We start from the raw sequence: 20,195 nt of genomic DNA, 5'->3' as shown, positions 1-20,195 counted from the left end.
TTTTCATATTAATGTGTATTTCCATGTGCATTTTAATATATTTTATATATTTATAAGTGCATAAAATAAAAGTACTACACCACGTGTACTATTTTATTATCCAATTTTAACCTCAAAAATATTATAATTTTATAACTGAGGGACAAAGAATTAAAAGGGAGGGGCTTGTGGCAGAAAGCAAAGAATCCAAACTAGATTCTCAGAGACCTAAGTCCATTAACTAGCCTTGCAAAAAGGATTCCCTGATTCTATAAACATTAAATACTAACACTTCTTTGGAAAACCCATAATATACTTTAACACATTAAATATTCTAAGTATTCCTATATGTTTTACTCAGTGTTCACTGAGTAAAATTCTTAAAATACTTAACACTAATGCTATTAATATAATACTACTAAATAAAATAATTAGAAATGACTTCTTTTTCAAGAAATGACTTCTATTTCAGAGAACATTAAAGAATAATTTTAAGCTTCTGTCTGGACATACAATGACTTATTAATCCTATACTACTGGCTATTTAGGGAGTTCCAGCTGACACCAAAGCTGGGGTGGATTTTGGAAGCAAGGTAGCAAAAGTGTGCACACTTTACGTTTCCCTCCAGAAGTTGGTTCATTCTGTGCAGCCACCCTCTGCCACACTAAATGGAATATTATTTTTAGTCTACTTAGTAATGTTTATTCTCCTTCTAATGAACATCCGTCTGCTCACCAGTCTTCCACTCCATCCTCAGGCTCAATAGTTGGGAGCTCTGTTATTGTCATTGCTTGAGTTTAGTTTGATTTGTTGCTTTTTAAAATGTATTTGCCATAACATTGTTGTGACTGGCATTTGTTTAACTGGGAATAAAAACTTACATGTTACATTCTAGAAACATAAGTCATTGATGTGAAGATAGCTGAGCAAAGAGCTTACAGTTATAGGAAAAAGCAGAGACAAAAAAAAAACCGACTGTATCCCTGCATTCTGCTTTCAAACACAGTAACTTCTTAAAGGAGTTTACAGTGAACAGTGCTTATGCTTGACAGTAGCTTAAATTACTGAAGAAATAGTAAAGCTTCCTACTATCCTCCAATTTAAAACATTAGAAAAGAGTTTAGTAACCTAAGATCAATTAATATGCCTGTTAATGGATAAAGATTAATGTATAAAAAGCAGATGAATTTCACCTTAAATGTTATAAGGCATAATTTATCTTCAAGAAACCTAGATGCCTTTTGGAAAACTTTGAAATTCAATTGTTGGAGAAGCAATTCTGCTTGAGAATCTAGTTCAGGCTGCTTAAGTTTTATACCTATTTTTCTTCCTTTTTTCTACTCTAAAAACATTTTATTTGATTACTTCCTCATTTATCCCTCAAAAATAGATAAATACTTGGCATTTTTAATTTTAAAAAGTCCATGAGGTTAAAATTAGTGAGACTAGATGAGTTCATGGACAACTTTAAATATAACTGTGATCCACAACTTTGTTATAATTATTATATTCAGTGTCTGACAAATCAGGAAATATAAGGTAAATTTTATGCTTAAAGAGTGTAATAATTATGTTTACAAATAATATGCAAAATATTCTTTCTTCAACTTATGGACAATTTTTTAGGTGCAGTATCTCTAAATTTAAACAATGGGTCCAATAGCTCATTTGTAAAATAAACTCTTTTCTCCATATTTCCAGACTCAAGGATATCAAAAGATCTGAAAGGCCTTCCGTTAAACACACATGCATACAATAAACACACCCAAGAAGATTTTGCCTTTATTAACGTAGCATTTCCCAAACATAACTTCTTGATGGAAAGCTCCCTGAGGATATAGAATCTCATTGTACATAGAGTACAATGTCATAGACATTGCATCTCTGGTAGGAATTTATCAGACCACCTAGCACTCATAGATGTCAATACACATCACCTGAATGAGTGAGTTAGTGAATGAACGAACGAATGAAGTTTGGGAAACCAACAACTAAATCTGTTTGGTGCTATACATAGGATGTATCCATAAAAACGTAATTCCAAATGAAACTCGTTTTGACATCTGAAATAACCCAATAATATGAGTATCCCTTGCAGCCTTCAAAAATCTAGAGTAAGTCTCACTACCCCTAAGACCCCTTCTTTTAGTATTCTAGTTGTCATCAGTCTTCTCCTCTGAAATTTTATAGCACATTTAGTCTCTACCACATAATTTAGCACTGACTTATATACTGTCTTGTAGAATTCACTACAGTATGTTTGATTTATGACTATTTGACTTCTGGCTATGCACAATTTTAGTGGCTTGTGAATTTTAACTATCATATAATAACAAGCATGCAGTGCACAAATAAGCCTCTCAATTATTTTTGTTGTATGATTAATAACTGTTTATCCCTTTGTATTGATAAGATTCATTTGAATCTATTATATTTAGTTTCACAATGGTGCAGGGGATTTTGGTGCAATTATCCCATTTTATAGATGCAGACACTAAGAACAAAATAAGTTAACCAATGTCCCGATGATCAGACATTCATTAGATTATGGGCTAAACCCCAGTGTTTGTGACATCCAAAGCCCATTTACTTGCTTTCTAATCTGTTTTCTGAGTTGCTTGCTCAAGGTAAGCCTCCTGTTAGTTTTCAGAACCCATCCAGTTCTCCAGCCTTTCTGCCCTGCACAACTTCTATCCCAGACACTAGTTTCCAGACAATTAATGATTTGAGAGGAAGAAGGAGAGAGTGAAAGAGAGGAAACAGAGAAAAATCCGAGGAAAGTAGAGAAAGGGGAAGATGCTAAGGAGCAGAGACCCAGACTGGAGGACTGGAGGCCTGTCTGGCCAGCAGATGTGTTTTGTTTGGCCATCACAGAGCTTTTTTTTTTTTTTAAGTGGATTCACTGCCAACTTTTAAAATGGCAAGCGTTCTCATCTATATTTCTGGCATCTCTTGAAAATATGAGACGAATGGCAAATTAGGCTCAAATTTCTGCATGGTGACAATTGGCTCCAGCTGAGTCAGGGCTGCTCCGTTAAGGCAGGACGGTACCCTCCAGGGTACCCCAGTCCTGAACCCCTGTTTCACTCAATTCCAGTTAGCTGCACTTGTCCACCTCTTCGGGGAGTTGTAGCTGTTCCTTCAGCTAGAAGAAATAAATGAGCTTTATTTATACCTATCTTTGCCCTTCTACAGGTATGTCTAGCTTTAACGGGTTTATTTTATGATGTACAACTTAATTGGAGGGCTACCTGAAGTCAAACTCTCCTTTAGCTTTAGCTGAATAAGTCCATTAACTGAACAAATATTTCTTGAGTGCCTACAATATACCTGGCACTGATTAGGAATCAATCTCATTACTTCAAAGTTATGTCTTAGATTTCCCCTAAAATGATTATTGATTACAATATCTGATAAGGTGTCAGTCTTACGACTCAGATGCAAATGCTTTCAGTAATGCACAATTCAGAACCAAATTTCGACAATGATTTGGCTATCAAATCTAACAATAGCTTTAGGGATTCCAAATAATAAAGTAAGCATGTAGTAGATAAAAGTGCACAAAAGGGTTGATTTGAATATTTTAATGATTTCTGATGTTGTTCTCTCAACTTTTAAACACATGAAAAACAATGCGATTTTTTAATTAGGTTTGGCTCAAAAGCCAGACTTTGATTTGAAGGTAAATAGATGAGCCAAAGCTTATTACCTAATTTCCTTATGTGTTACACAGAAATTCAAATAAAGAAAAAGGTGACCACAAAGCAGATACATATAGATACAATTCTCTAACTCTTATTATCATCCCCATATACCTCCTCAAAGGTGCTGTTACATTCCTCTTAGAAATGACAGAATTTCATCAATCCCATGTGGCTATACCTTTAATTTCTGATTCATTTACAAGAAAGGTAAGGCAGGAATTATGATAAGTTAAATGAGACTACTAAAAGGTTTTAATGGGATTTGTACCATGTGTCTTACTATCTTGTGGCTGCCCTAACAAATTACTAAAAGCTTAGTGGCTCAAGACAACAGAAATTTACATTCTCACAGGTATGAACGGATGAGAAGCCCACAATGAAGGTACCAGCCGGGCCACCCTCCCTGGGAACACTGGAGGGGTGGCCCTTCGTGGCCTCTCCCAGCTTCCTGTGGTTCTAGGGGTACCTGATGGTTGGTGCTGCAAAATTTGAAAACCCGCTCCTATTTTTATATGACCTTTCCTTCTGTGTCTGTGTCTTCTGTCTCTTACAAGGATTCTTGTCATAGGATTTAAGGTCCACCAGAGTAATCCAAGACAGTCTTATTTTAAGTTACCTAAATTAATTATCTGTGCAAAGATCTCTTTTTGCAAATAAGATCACATTTACAAGTTTGAGGAGTTAAAATGTGGACATATTTTGGGGGAGGTAGTCCACATTTAGAGAGATTATGCCACATTTCACTGTTTGAGCTTTTGATACACCTGGTAGAAACATTTATACAATACAGATGTACTATTTATACTTAACTCAATGTAGTGCTCATGATTAATCCTATAAACAGTTTAACACCAAATTCTTGGCCAACAACACAAGCCTTATTCCTATAAGGTATAATCATGATAGGAATAGCAGATTATAGGAATAATCTGCTATTATTCCTATAAGGTAATTAGATGTGGTTTATGACATGCTTGCTTATCTGTCCCATGAATATTTAAATGTTAGTTTTTCCATTTAAATAATATTATAAGCTCTGAAAATCTAAGATCTGTGCTTATATGTATTTCTGTTTTCTGTGCAATACTTAAAACAGCCTAATACACACAAGCAGGGTTTTTTTTGCATGTTTATTGATTAGTACATTCATTTTGAAATTAGTCTTCATCCATGGTCTCTGTAGAGATTTTGTTAAGGGTTGAATGTGCTAGAGGGAGACGGGCAGCTTCTGTATGACAGCATGTTTTCCTTTAGGGACAGAGGGAGGCATGACCAAGGCTAGCTTTAGGCTTGTAATTTCTTTTTTACCCCCAACCCCAACCAAGTCCTTCCATTTGGCTGTTCTGTTTGAATTGACCTACATACCTATTTCTAGAAGGCATAAGTAAGACGAGCAAGCCTGTAAAGTCTGTTCAAGAGCAGAGGTACATGAGCATGGCTTAGAAATCTTGACAGAAACCTTTGAGTGATTTAATTAAGAGTAAGGCTCTACAGAATTGCCACTGGGAAGTGTGTCTGTGGAACTCATGGAGACTGTATTAACACCTACGTTAGAATTGTGTTGAATGGTTTTCTTGGAAAGAAGGGAGGAAGGAGGGAGGGTGAGAGAGATCTTTAGCTTGAATATGCATTAGGATGAATAGGTTATTTTTAGGTACAGAGAACTTCTGAAGTTTGTTGAGACATACTAAAAGATGCCAGAGAATGAGAGATTAAATAGAAGTCTGTAGGAAAATAAAGGAATTCTGCACTGAGTTGGTGCTTGTAGGAAACAAATTAAAATAGAATGTCAGGAGCCAGCTGGAGGCACTTAGTAGCAGAAAAACACTAATGAAAAGGGAAAAAATGTGTTTGTGGAGCAGGCTAGAGAAATATGGAGCCTCTTCGCTGCAATTACAATATGAATATCTGGTCAATCTGGGGCTGCTGGGAGGAATCATTAGTGCTGGTTAAATGAATGTTTCTGCTGCTCACATAATAAGGTACCTTCGAGGCATCATAAGCTGGGTTAGTTTTGAAGCAATCCTCTTGATAGTTCATTAATTAACTAAGACCACCTTCTCCTAGGCTTCTTTAAACCTCCGTTGAGAGAACTCGTGGATTTTTTTCTTCCTAGGTAGAGAAAGAAACCTAGTTTAATCGCGTCCTTTTGTTCATTTTAAGTAGAGGTCACTTAGTTTCCCTTAAGCTCAGTGAAAATATTATCCAGGCAAAGATTCCACTTCACACTAAAATAACTTTATTAATCCAAAGCCCTAGATTGGCCTCTAAATGGCTTTCCTTTAAACAAGGAAAATTGTAAAACTCTGGAGTGTTTGATGAGGACCTAGATGAAAGGTTGTTTTCTATAGGCAGTTGTGCTTCAGAGACGCATGAACTCTACTATCCCTTTTCTGCCTGTCTAGCCAAGGCGTCTCCGAATGCCCAAGGATTGTTTTCAAACCAGACTGATAAGAGACTAAAAAGACCCAGTCTGAGTTTTCTAGACCTTATCTTTTTTCCTTAAAATGCCTACCACACTATCAATGTAGAGTACAAATAGGTAAAATTAAATCAAACATGGTCAAACAATACCTTTTCTCTTACCACAATGGACATTTCTGGGATTTTCTGGAAAGCAAAAGCAATGACAAGGTTGTGATGTGTGTGAGGTGGAGAAAGGAGAAACTAAGGGTAGGGTCCATCAAACACGGAGAACAAAGCTCCCTCTTGTTCTGTGGGGAGGGCTTTGCCTAGGGACGTGTCCACTAGGTGGCGAGTCGTCTCTTACATTAGTCCCATGGTTGAAGAACCCATGAGCTAGGCATTGCAATGGGTGTAAGAAAAGTAAGTGTGGGCCATTTGCTTTTAAAATCGCTTTTCTCTGAAATCACAGTTTTGAATGGTGGTGAGAAAAATACAGATCACTCTTTTAGGTTAAAATTTGCCTGTTCTCATTTTGGAAGATTTTGTCATCAAGGTTCTTGGCATTAAGCAGAGGCAAAAATTTCAAGGCTAAAAGTTTCCTTAGATTTGATCCCAGGGATCATCCTTGTTTAGAAGATGAGATACTGAGAACCAAGGATATCAAATCAGCTGCCTTGGATTATACTATTAGACAGGGAGAGACCCCAAATTGGAGTCCATGTCACTTGAGCAATCCTCATCCAGGTTGAAAGCTTTTGTCAATAAATGAGCTTACATGCACGTTAAGTTCTAGATACAAAGCTAGAGGCTGAAGATGCAGGACTAGCATCTGTCTTGAATCAGCCCTTCTGGTGTAGTTGGAGAAACAAGTAATCTAACAGGCAATAACAATACAGAGAGTGCATTAAACAATTGCCCGCGAAGTTTGCCTGGTGCTCAGAGCAACATGTGGCAAGGCAAGGGCAGGCTCTAAGAAAAGTGAGACAAGGCTGAGTGGGAGAGGAGTTGAGTTCTGAAATTGGCTAGGGACTCTAACAAAGGAAAAGGCTGGATGTTAGGGGTCAGGGGTTTGGTTAGAAATAGAACACATAAGTGCCGGAGTGAGGCTGTGCCATAACCAGGCTAGCTCCAGGACACATTTGAGGTCAGATTGCTGCACATAGCTAAAGCCTGGGTGAGTGGGTAGAGACCAGGAGTTGCACAGGAGCCAATCCCAAGGGAAGCCAGAGGGCCAGGCGAGGCGAGGGAAAACACCTTGACAGGGAAGCTGAGCAGCCATTGATCAGATAACCAAGTAAGGATACAAGAATCTAGGCTGCAAGTCCATTTTGCCCTAGCCAGGAAGCAACTAATATGTTTTCTGATGGGGCAAGAAATAGTTGCAAGACATGAGCAGCCTGGAATCTGTTGGTCAGCGCACACCCGTAGAAATCCCTTCCTTCATCCTCACCTCCTTTCTTCCTTTCACCCTTCCCTCCATCCTTTCTTCTTCCTAGTTTTCTCCATATAAAGCTATATAAAGATTGAGTTTACTCACCTGACAATTGCACCTAGCTATGGTGTTATCTTTATCAAAAATGTAACAAATTCAGCATGCAAAATTTCAAAAATCCATGCTCATCTCAAAACATAGTTAAGAAAATTTGGTGAGCAAGTGGGTGACTAAAAAAAGGCACGACCGTAGGTAAGTGGCCCCTTGTGAAAAGCTGCCTTGGAATCCATTTGTGAAGAGTCTATGGCTGTGTGTGACCTCCCACAAGAGTGCTGCCAGCAATAGTTTTCAGTTGGGAGGAAGCACTGGATCCTGGGAAAGAGGGAAGCAAAACACAGAGTAAATTGTCTGTGAGGAAGACAGGTCTTCCTTTATTCTAGAAAGTGAATGTCAGATCGGGCCATTATTAATCCACTCCTACACAAATTTTGCCTCTAGTTCTTATGATATTTACCTGTTTTCTCTGACAGGAAATTGGCTTTTCAGAGTACAAAGAACCGCCCCAAGGTGGGTCTTGGATCCTAACCATGTAATGTCACTGTGAAGCAAGGCCCCACTCAGCAACAATGAGTTTTCCGTTGGAAGCTGATGGCAATCATTACCTTTAATTTCTATCCTGAAATATTTCACTCAAACCAAATACAAGTCTTGGCTTATTGTCGGTTTAAGTTTATCAAGATTGTGCATGAGTCTGTCAAATGCCACTTATCTAGGACATTAATTTCTGAAGATATGATACAATGTTTTTAACCCCCAAAACCATTATGGAATTATTTTAATCAACAACTCAATATGTCATGAACCTCAAAAAGGGCTTGTGGGTTGCTGGCATAGTTCTGTTTCTTGGCCTATGTGATAGTTCTATGATATTTTGCTTTATAATCATTTATGTTATGTTTTATACTTTTCTTCATGTGTATTACATTTCACAGTAAAGAAAATGATTTAAAATATTATGGTCTATGTTCCTGAATTTGTGAGGAGCTTTGAGAAGCACAGTGAAGTGCTAGCAAACTCAATACAATAGTCCCCCTTTATCTGTGGTTTTGCTTTCCACAGTCTGAAAATATTAAATGGAAAATTCCAAAAATAAACGATTCATGAGTTTTAGATTGCACGCTGTTCTGAGTAGCAGGATGAAGTCTTGCGCTCTCATGCTCTGTCCCATCCAGGATGTGAGTCATCCATTTGTCCAACACATCCATGTTTTATATGCTACCTGCCTGAAAGTCGCTCAGTAGCCATCTTAGTTATCTGATCAGTTATTGGAGAAACAGAGAGCCAGATGGAAAGAGAGAGAACTTAGTACAGTACGTTGTTATAATTGTCATATTATTGTTAATCTCTTATGGTGACTAATTTATAAATTAAACTTTATTGAAGGTATGTGTATATATTTTTTAAAAAACATAGTATATGCAGGGCTTGTTACTATTGGAGATTTCAAGCATCCACTGAGGGTCTTTGAACTTCTCCCCCAGAGGTAAGGGGGCAGGCACTACTGTAGCAGTATTCCATGAGATCCACTGGCAGTGAAAAACTAGTTTCCATGTATGTAATAATAATTTATTTGATAGTTGCACTTTTAAAGTAAAATATTTTAATGTATTCTTCCACTGTCTTTTTAGCGATTCACAAACACTTCACAAACATCTTTTTGCTTTTGTTCCTGATACCCTCAGGTGAGGGGATGTTGGCCCAGTTAACTAAATGGTATAACTTAAGAAAATGAGAATTCTGAAAGTAATTGTTTCATGTTGAAACTCTATCTTTTGAACTCCCATGTCTTAGTTTTGGACTTTCTCTCTGAGGAGGACAATGTTCCTGGTGTAGCACTGTATGCCATTCATTCACCTCAGAAAGTTCTCTTACCTCCAAAAACATTTGTCATTCTGTTAACTTACTCCAGGTGTGTTAGTGGCAGAACCTGAGACTCAGGAGCTACAGATTCGTGTTCGCTACAACAGACCTGTATTCTAAAGTCTTTTCCTGATCATTCTGCTAGTTTAAACTGGTCTTCTGTCTTGCTTCGTCAGACAGTGTCTATATATCTCCTCCATATAATACTAGAAAGAGTTCATGTGAGTCTCACACTGCCAAGCATAGGTCCAGTCCAAACTTGTGGTTTCTGTTTCAAACTGACCTTGAATCTTCAGTGTTTGGGCATGTTTAATCTTGGCAAAGTTTTGCTTCCTTTTTCTAAGAATGAACTATTATTAAGCTCGAAGGCTTCTTGCCCATCTAATAGTTCTTAGAAAGAAAATTATGATTGTGTGAATGAATTTAGCAGGGTAAACACCCATGATAACAAAATGAAGTCTGGAAGAATCAAATAAAAAGCACAGAGAAAATGTATTTGGTGAAAATCACTTGTGTTTAACAGAAGCCTAAAATGTTCAAAATGGCTTATAATTTTATGTATTTAAAATGCTAAAGAGAAAAAGCTAGTCCCTAAAACTGACTTCTAAATGAAGCTCAATGAGATAACATGTGTTTAGTTCATATAAATAAATAAATAAATAAATAAATAAATAAATAAATAAAAGCTGGGGCTGGAAATCAGGATACATAGATCAACAACCAATTACTATGTAAAAGTTGTTAACTTCTGCTACTGATTTGTTTAACTTCTTTTCATAGATAAGTTTGCACCTTTTATATTTTGGTGCAAAAATACTTGTACCAAATGTGGTGATGAAGTGGAGCCATGGCTCTGAGCAGCTGATCAGCACCAAGCTCCAGGTTCCTGCCCAGCATGGTTGAAAAGGAAACTGTAGTTAGTCTCTGCATTTAGCGTCTGCCCACCCACTAAAATTTACATGTGTGGTTTCAACTGAGAGAATGATAGTGTTCTGCTTCTGGCCATGATGGAGTAACAAAGACCACATAAATCCTTTCATCTTAAACAATGAGAAAACACAGCAAAGTAAGTGAGCCAATAATTGTATGACATTGGACAGCAGGAATTACAGGACCATTATCACACAGAAGAGCAACAAAGAGGATTGCTCTTTGCGTAGGTAGGAACTACCTACTGCCCGGGGGTAGTTCACAGGCCACGGCACAGCACATTGCACAACGTACAAAGCACATTGGTTTGACTGAGTTGAGGAGATAGAGACCAAAGTTTAGGGACGCCAAGGAAATTAGAATTCATGGAACAGAGTGCCAGAGGAAGAAATGCAGAGAGAAAGAGTGAGAGAAGGAGCAAAGGAGGGGGAGAATCAGAGAGAGGGAGAGAGGGAATACTCTGGGTATCTAGAACTGAAGGGATCCCCTTGAGCCTTGAACTGAATACTGACCCACAAAGCCGTAAGAGGAAAATAACCAAGATAACAGAAAGAACCACTAGAAAGCAGCAGGCTAAATAATAGCCAAAGCTCACACAAGAATGGGAATATTTCTTGTTTTAACCATTTAGGGTAGAAAGATCTTGTAGTACACAGTGCTTTGGGTCAGGTCCTCTGAAGGGTATTGCCTTAGTCATGCAGCTAAATTGGTCCTAGATTAAAGGTTGCTCTAGATCTGCCCTAAAAAAGTTTAAAAGCTATCCATGAAAGGACTCAGCCAACTTATAGTATCAACTGAATGCTGGAAAAATATTCTTCAAAGAAAAACAGAAAAATCTAGCAAACAAAAAGATAAAATTCATTTGTTATCTATCAAAATTTACTAAGCATAAAAAGAGGAAAGAACATATGACCAACAACTAGAAGAATTAGTTATAGAAACAAACACATGTAATGGAGAGGATGGAATTGACCTATATACAAGGACATTAAAACAGCTATTATCAATATGCTTCCAAATTCAACAAGATGGAAGAAATGTGAACATGAGGATGAGAGAAAAGGAAGAAATACAAATGTCTCAAGTCCTGGCCAGTGTGGCTCTGTTGGTTAGAGTATCATCCCATACACCAACATGTTGGGATTCCAATTCCCAGTCAGGGCACATGCCTGGGATGCAGGTTCAATACCCCTTTAAGGCATTTGTGGGAGGCAACCAATCAATGTTTCTCTGTCATATTGATGTCTCTCTCTCTCTTTCACTCTCCCTCTTTCTTCTCTCTCTAAAATTGATGAACATACTTTTAAAAATAATGAAAACAAATAAATAAAAATGATCCAAATAGCAGTCCTAGAGCTGAAAATGAAAGTAGTGGAAACAAGAAAAATCATGGATGGGATTAATGGCTGATTAATACTACAGAAGAAAATATCAGCAATTTGAGCTGACAGCAATAAGAACCATCCTAAATGAAGGAGAAAGAGAGAGAGAGAACTAAAACTAATAAACAGACTTTCACTGAGCTGAAGGACAATAACAACAGGGCTAACATATACAGTATAGAATTATAGTCTCAGAAGAAGGAGAGAAAAGGAAACAAAAATATTTTAAGAATCAAAGATAACATTAAAATCTGCTTTCAGGCAAATAAATGTTAGGAGAGTATATTATCAGAAAAACTAAAGGGAGTTCTTCAGATGGAAGGAAGATTTGGATGGGTACAAAGGAATGCAGACTGTCAGAAGTGGTGGGTGTACAGCACAATTTTCTCATTTCAATATGTTAGGAGACAGATGTTTAAAGCAAGAGGAATAGCAGTGTACTATGGAAATAGAAAATATTTGCCATACATATAAATAATGTAATTTGTTTGCAGAATATAGAAATAATTCCTATGAATTATTAAGAAAAAATTGTTTCTAACAGAAGAGAAAGCACAAATAGCCCATGAGCATGTGTAGAGATTCTCAACCTCATGAGAAATTAGGGGAATGCAATTTAAAGTCACAATGAGATCCCACCTAAAACTCACCAGTTGGCAAAAGTTAGAAGGTTTGACATTTGGTGTTGGTGACAATATGTAGAAATGGGAACTCGTACCCTTGCTGGTACAATTCCTAAGGGGTAGGATTCACTGTCTAATAAAATCCCACTCATAAGTATGGTCTGTAGAGAAATTCTTAACTAAGTATACTAGGTGATCTATACAAGAATGTTTATTATGACAATCTTTGTAAAAATAAAAAACTGAGAAACCTAAATGTATGCTGACAAGAGAATGGATAAGTTAAATTATGGTAAAGTGTTATAATGATGCACCATACATCACCAAAAAAACAATTTATACTTATATGCAACAATGAATAAATCATGGGACCATAACACTAAAGAAAAATTGCAAGCCACTTATTGCTCATTATCTGTGACACAATACCAAAAACAGACCAAACTAATTAATATTCAATATTCTTGTCTGTCTTTCCACTAGACTCTTTAGTATATTTATCATAGCAATATTAAATCTCTGATATATCTTTTTAAAATATTTTATTTATTTATTTTTGAGAGAGGTTAGAAAGAGAGGGAGAAAAACATAGATGTGAGAGAGAAACATCGATTGCCCGCATGTGCCCTGACTGGAAATCAAACTGGCAACATTTTGGTTTATGGGACTATGCCCAACTCACTGAGCCGCTCTAGTCAGGGCTCTGATGTATCTTATGCTTGGCGATATTTACACCTGATTCTGTTAACCATCTGATTGTATTTTCCTCTTGACTATGGGCCAAATTTTCTTACCAGTGGGTATGACTCAAAGTGTTTTATTGCGTGCCCAGTAATGAGTATGAAAGAACCATGGAGACTCAAGTAGTCCTTACACCTAGTGTCAGGCATGCTCTACTTCTATTATCGCACTAGTGTTGACACTGCATCCATCTAACCTACAGCTTAGCTGGGTCTGGGCTCTGTCACAGCTCTAGTTTATTTAATTCAAATGATTTGGTAGAGGAATCAGAACCTTCCCTTTAGCGGGACTTGAGATCTGAGTAGTCACAAAACTCCAGAGATGTGTGTGTGTGTGTGTGTGTGTGTGTGCCCTACACACCAGCTGATGGCTCTTTGAATGTGGGAGAGGTCTCTTTGCTTTACTACCTGTGAATGCCAGCTTTTTGGGTTTCTGGAGAACTCCCTTTGCTCTCTAGTGCTGTGGTTGGCCATTTGTATCCCAGGAAACGTCTTTCTGCAGTCTTGGGAGGGCTAAGATGGTGCCTTCAATGGAGGCCCTGAGATTTCACTCTCCCGCCCTGCTCCCCCTGCAGATACTACCCTGTTCTCAAGGAAAGCTTAGGGATCCTCAAAGGGATTATTCTCCATTCCCCAGTCCTGACTCCAGCCTTCAGCACTTCACTCACATGTACTCAGGAAAGTCCATGGGAAAGGGTTGGTGGGAGGTGGAGACCTGCCCTAGGTCAGGGACACATTGAGATTCTCATCTATCATAGCAGCTCACTTGCAGCTGCTAAAAGTTTGTTAAAAGTTTGGTTAGTTTTTTGTCACTGCCTTCTATGGCAGACTTCTTCTCCTTTCCCTGAACAGCAGAGGTGAAAGTAGCCATGGATCTCTTTTATCCTGGGAATGGCTAATTACTTTCTGGATTTTAGTTCATTTAATTTTCTTTACAACTTCCACACTCTGATTAGTTTTAAATACCAAAATTGTGCAACTTACCTGGACTGTCCTTGCTGTTAGGAGAGACAAACTCTTGTGACTTATTAAATTGTAAGTGGAAGCAGAAGACGAAGTTCAAATTTTAAAAAAAGAATTCACAAACAAGTGTTTAAAAAACTATAATGCTTTCTTGCTAATTAAAAATATTGCATTTTCATTATTAAAACTCAATTATACAAAAATAACAACAATCTCAGATACACAAATATTGAAAGCCCCTTTTAATTCCACCCCACAGACATACACCTTATAAAGTGGGCTGTTGTGTTGTTCTTAATAGCAAACACAGTTTGCAAACTCAAAAGTAATCTGATTTATCACAATTGATTTTAAACACAACTATGTTGACTGCGGTAAGTTAAAGCTGTTTATACAGGTGACTAGGGTAGATGGTGCTTCCAAATAAAATTACTGTCCTGGACATTTATAAATAACATGAAATTACTTTCTTCTTTTCTTTTCCCAGCAAATCTTGACCATAGTGTAAACTCATGATAACAAAATTTAATTATAGCAAAATTACCTTAGCTACATTTTGACTGAAGATCTGTGCCAAAGAGAAACAGATTAGCTGAAAGAAGATTGAAATCTTGTTGAGGTGTATGCTTGATGGATGTTGTGATGAGAAAACCAGAGGCCAAGAAGTCCCATGATCTGTGTGTAAGATGGCGATGCAGGAAAGCCAGTGGTGTAAGTCGGTGTGAGTCTGGAGTCCTGAGAACCAGGGTAGCTGATGGTGTAGGTCCTCATCTGAGGCCAAAGGCCTGAGAAGGGGAACAAGCTGAGTGGGGTGCTTATGTAAGCCTTAGGGTCCAAAGGCCGTAGAACAAGAAGCTCTGATTTCCCAGGAGAGGAGAAGACAGATGACCCAGCTCAAGAAGAGAGTGAGAATTTACCTGTCCTCTGCCTTTTTGCTCCATTTGGGCCCTCAGTGGATTGGATATGCCTCCCCACGTTGGTGAGTGTGGATTTTCTTTGTTCAAATGCTAACCTCCTTCAGAAAGACCCTTACAGACACACCTACAATAGTGTCTTACCCGTTATTTGGGCATGCCTTGACCCAGTGACGCTGACATAAATTTAACCATCACAGAGCATAACCGAGGCTGAGGGAACAGAAAACCATTGACTTACCTAAAAAAATTGTGGATATAGAAATGTTATTATTGCTTTGTTCATCATCACTGGGAATTTTAAAAATGTGTTTATGAACATATTATAAGATAAAGAATTTTTTCTGATGACTTCAAATGAATAATAAGTTTAGCAGATTTCAGGAACTCTTTCTTAAAAAATGAGAAGCATTTGCTACTTATAAATAAAAGGGATAGTTTCTGGTTGTATAGTGGCATGTCACAATAAATACTCCATCTCAGAGACCAAACAGTTCCAAAGGAACCTTTTTCCTTTGGAACTTTTATTCCAGCTCAGAGACCAAAATATTCTGAAGGAATTGTTTGTCTTAAGGAAGAAGTTTAGCCTCAACAGACTGTCTCAGTTCATGTATTATAGTTGCTTATTCCACTGAATTTACAGCTTATGTTACTCTACCACTCAACAAACATTTAGAGACTACCTACTGTATGCCAGGTGCTGTGCTACATGCTTTTAGTGCTGAGACAAAAAAAATGAGCAAAATCAAGCACAGTCTTTGCCCTCATGGTGCTTATACTCAGGTGGGGAAGATAGATATTGTTCCACTAATCACAATAAGTAATGTGAAATTACAAGTGGAGATGGATGCTCTTCTTATAAGGAATGTATTTTATGAAAGCATGTAATGGAAGAACCTGACCTGTACTGAGATAGTCGGAAAAGGCTTCCCTGAATCTGAGATCTAAAGAGGAATGGGGGTTAACTGAGTAAGTGAGGAGGTTTGGTTCGGACAAAGTGAACAGCATATACAAAGGCCATGTGCCAACTGTTTCTTCAGGGACTTAACATTAGTGCTACTGAGAGGAAGAAGTCAAGGGAGCTGGTGGTTTGGGATGCGACACAGAGGCATGCAGAGGTCTGACCATGCAGTTGTACAAGATTGTGTTCTTGTCTTTATCCTCAGAGTAACAGGAAGCAGCAAGAGGGGATTTGGTGAACATTTGGGGAGGACAGTTAGAGAGTGACTTAATCAGAATAATATTTTAAAAATGTCACCCTGTTTTCAATGTGGAAAAGTTGGAAGGGGCCATGGATGCAGGGAGACTAACTGGTAGATTTTGCCAAATAGACTTGATGGGAGGACAAGTCTCTGTAGCAAAATATTGTCAGTATAAAATGAGAGGAATAAACTCTCATTTGAGATATTTCACAGGTAATGTTAAGAGAACTTGATGATATATTTGAATTGGGGGAGGTAAGGAAGAAGGAAACATCGAAGGTCAATTTCAGAATTCGACTTGCATGATTGACTCGATGATAATGCCAGCAGAGATGGGAAACACTAGATAAGCATGAGTCCTTAGCAGAAGGTCAGGAATCTGATCTTGGATATTTTAAATGAGAAGTGTTTTTGCAAAATCTATGTGGAGATGTTAAATAAGCAATTGTATTTATAGGTCTGGAATTTAAAGAGAATGTTAAGACAAGATACATATTAGTAAGATAGATATCTAAAGTACAAAGGTGAAGAGTTTGGACAGGGGAGTACAGAGTGAAAAGAGAGAGAGAAACACTATGGTCAACTATGGTCATGCTTGAAGAATTCCACAGTGTGACATGTCTCCTTCCTGACATGGTCCCCGAAAAGGACACACATCACTTCTGTGGTATTTCTCCCCCACCTCCAAAGTATTACCCAGTTCTAATCATAAGGAAAAAGGAGAAACCCATGTTAAGGGCCATTCTACAAAATAACAATAACTATTCAAAGACTCAAGGTCAAGAAAATAAAAAGAAGACTAAAGAATTGTTTCAGATTAAATAAGTCTAAAGAGACATAACAACCAAATGCAATTCATGATGCTGAATTGGCTCCTTCAGCTCTCTGATGGTACAATAAGCAAAAGTGGTAGTGATACAGCCTTGTGGCATAAAGAGCCAACAATTCAGCCCTAGATTATAAATGACAAAAAGGCAGGAACCGTGTCAGTGTTTCTTTAACATTTTTTAATTTTAATTTTTTATTTTAGAGAATGGACAAGCAGGGAGAAAGAGAGAGAGAAACATTGACCAGTTGCCTCCCGGACTTAATTCTGCAACCCAGGCATGTGTCCCAACCAGAATTGAAGCAGAGACCTTTTGGGTTGCAGGACAACGCCCAACCAACTGAGCCACACAGGCCAGGACACATCAGTCTTATTCGTTGCTATATACCTAGTAACCAGCACCCAAAATGCTTTATGTATATAAGCATTTAAGAAATATTTTCCAAAACAAAGAATGCATGAAAGAATACTGTGTAATTGGTGGATTTTTAGATCTATTAGTTGTTGTTCTCATTTTCTGAACTTGATTGGTCTCTCGGAAAGTTATCATTTCCATTTCCTGAGGTTCTGGGACCCTGTAGAATTTTAAGTGAGGGGAGTATGTACTTGACTGTTGCTATTCCTCCCCTTGCCCCATGCTTCCTTTCCCATAATGACTAAGCCATTGAATTTCATGCCCATAGTCACTCCATGGCCATGCCCATGCGACTGAGAAATTCAATACAGTTTGAAATCAGGAGAATGTGTGTTATCCTCCAAATAACTCTTTTTTTTTTCATTAAAACACTCTAGCTGCCATTCCTCCAAACCCCAATGCCTGGCTTTTCACTGTCTTTTATCCTGGAGAGCTGCATAATAACTTTTTTGTTAAAAATAAGCCAGTTTATTGGTATCTAACAAGGGCTATTGTTTCCTATAGGTAGTGGGACCAGTTTGATCGATCTCAGTGTTGCCTGTCAGTACTGAACACTGGCTCATACATGGTAGAATAGTGATTATAAACACACGCACACACACAAATACATTTACTGCCCATGCAACACATTTCACAGTAAAGACAGTAAGTGATCTAATAGGTTTCCTGTCTGCAAAACAGACGGTAGTTGGGGTTGATTAATAGAAGCTTCCACCATGTTTCTTTAATTGTGCTACAGAAAAGGAGTCTGTGTCTCCAACCGAACAGACAATTTACGCTTCATTAAATTCTTCTCTCGTCTTTGCACTTCAGGTACTTCGATTAGATGGCAGCTCTATGTTGAATGGCTCATTCAAGCATGACAACATGCCAGTGGGTATCTGGAGAAGCAACAGGATTAAAAGCACCCTTTACATCTGGAAGACACTACCTCTCATGTCTCACAATACTCAGTTGAACCCCATGGTTCCTAAATATTCACCAGTTGAAAACGCTATCTTAAATAAATGAACAAACATCACAGAATTCCTTGATGGGAAACTCAGCTAATATTTCAAAATCAGTAATTCATTTCTACAGAAATGAAATATTTGGCACATCTGGCACATATAAGATGGCTTAGAGATTTATTTATTTTTAATTTCAGTATCCATAGAATATTAACCCTCCAGTGATTAAATATGACCCACAAATACATAAAGCTTGTACGATGTAAAGCTTGAAGACTTTTTATTTTCTGAAGTTTAATGATACACTGTATATTTAAACATTTTCTTTGAAATATTTGTAATGTCACTCCAAATATATGTTTTTATATTCATATATTGACTTGAATTTGCACAAGTAAAGAAGTTTCAAATATGTGGGGATAAGATGTGATCTGTTCTTTACCATTATCATAACTTCACAAAGAATCAGGCAGCCTGTACTTCCACTGGTGAAAAGTTGAGAATCTTAAACCTGTTTCTCTTTGAAGATAATTAAATACTAAAAGTATCGCTGGTTCCTTTTCCAGTTAAGTATTTGCAATATTTTTAATGTTTATATTGATGAGCCAATGAAGTCATACAAAATGACTCTTCCAACTCTTATCATTTTAGTAGACATAATCTTTAACCAAAATGTAGCCTTCATGACTGGATGTTTGTACTCCTTAAAAAAGGAAAGTGCCCATTTTCTCTGTTTCTTTTTCATCACTTTGCCTACTGTCTGACAAAATGCCTTCCTAATTTATTCTCTAATTTGCTGACATCCAGATGCCTTGGAAATTGAACTAATAGTTATGGTACTCTCTTTGCATTTGTATTTTCTCTTATAAGATGGAAATCAGGGGCTTTTTAAAGCAGCTTAGTCACATTTCCCTGGTACAGGTCAATTCCAGAAGAAAGTCAGTGGAAATATAAAGCCTTTCAGAGAAAAGATGGGAAAAGTCAGAGAAGCCAAATGAAAGGGATATCAATGATGCTCACAAACTGAGCCTTACCTGATGGGTTTAATCATTCAAAGGCAACCTTACAATTCCACTGTCTTTCCTCAATGGTTGGGCAAATATTTTTTTTAATGAAGATTGCCTCTTCATTTCATTTACTCTCTTGCATGCACAGAAGTCCTTTGAGCTGCTGATATTTGTTTCACATGTCTCTTTTCTTTCACAGGAGCCATTTCTCTCCCCTTCTTGCCCTGACAATGTGACAATGCAATGTTCCTTAAATAAACATCCTTTTTTTTTAAGCAAAGAAAATCTCTGCTCTGCATTTTTGTTTGACTTCCCACACATGGCTGTTAAGATTTCTTCAAACACAGATGAAAATGAGGGTCGGACTCTTCCACTGGTAGCTTTTTCACAAGATCTATTTTTAAATATTGGGATTTATTCTTCGGAAAAAAAACCCTGTCCCTTTCAGGGATATTTTTTCCCTCACCAGGAATTGATTATTTGTGGACCTTGCCATTTTGGCAGTAATAGTCTCCAGTGGCAAAGTATACACTGGGGGATGGCCAAGGGTACAGTTAAAAAACTCACATTTTGCATCCCTTATTGGGTAACTCCTAAGTGAATAGAAAGGGTCAAAGATGGAAAGAGACAAAAAGCAAATCTACCAATAATCTCTGATTAATGAAGGAAGCATACATGATGAGGAAGAAAATGACTTCTTTGATGTTTTATTGTGCACAATATCCATGCTTTGCCACTGAGCCAGAAGGGCGTGGCCGGTGTGCTCTCAGGGGTGGGATTATTTCAGGCCACCATTCAGCC

The sequence above is a fragment of the Phyllostomus discolor genome, chromosome 3 (genome assembly GCF_004126475.2).
Source record: "Phyllostomus discolor isolate MPI-MPIP mPhyDis1 chromosome 3, mPhyDis1.pri.v3, whole genome shotgun sequence".
NCBI lineage: Eukaryota > Metazoa > Chordata > Mammalia > Chiroptera > Phyllostomidae > Phyllostomus > Phyllostomus discolor.
The sequence above is the reverse complement of the archived record's forward strand: the minus strand, read 5'-3'. Positions refer to the sequence as shown.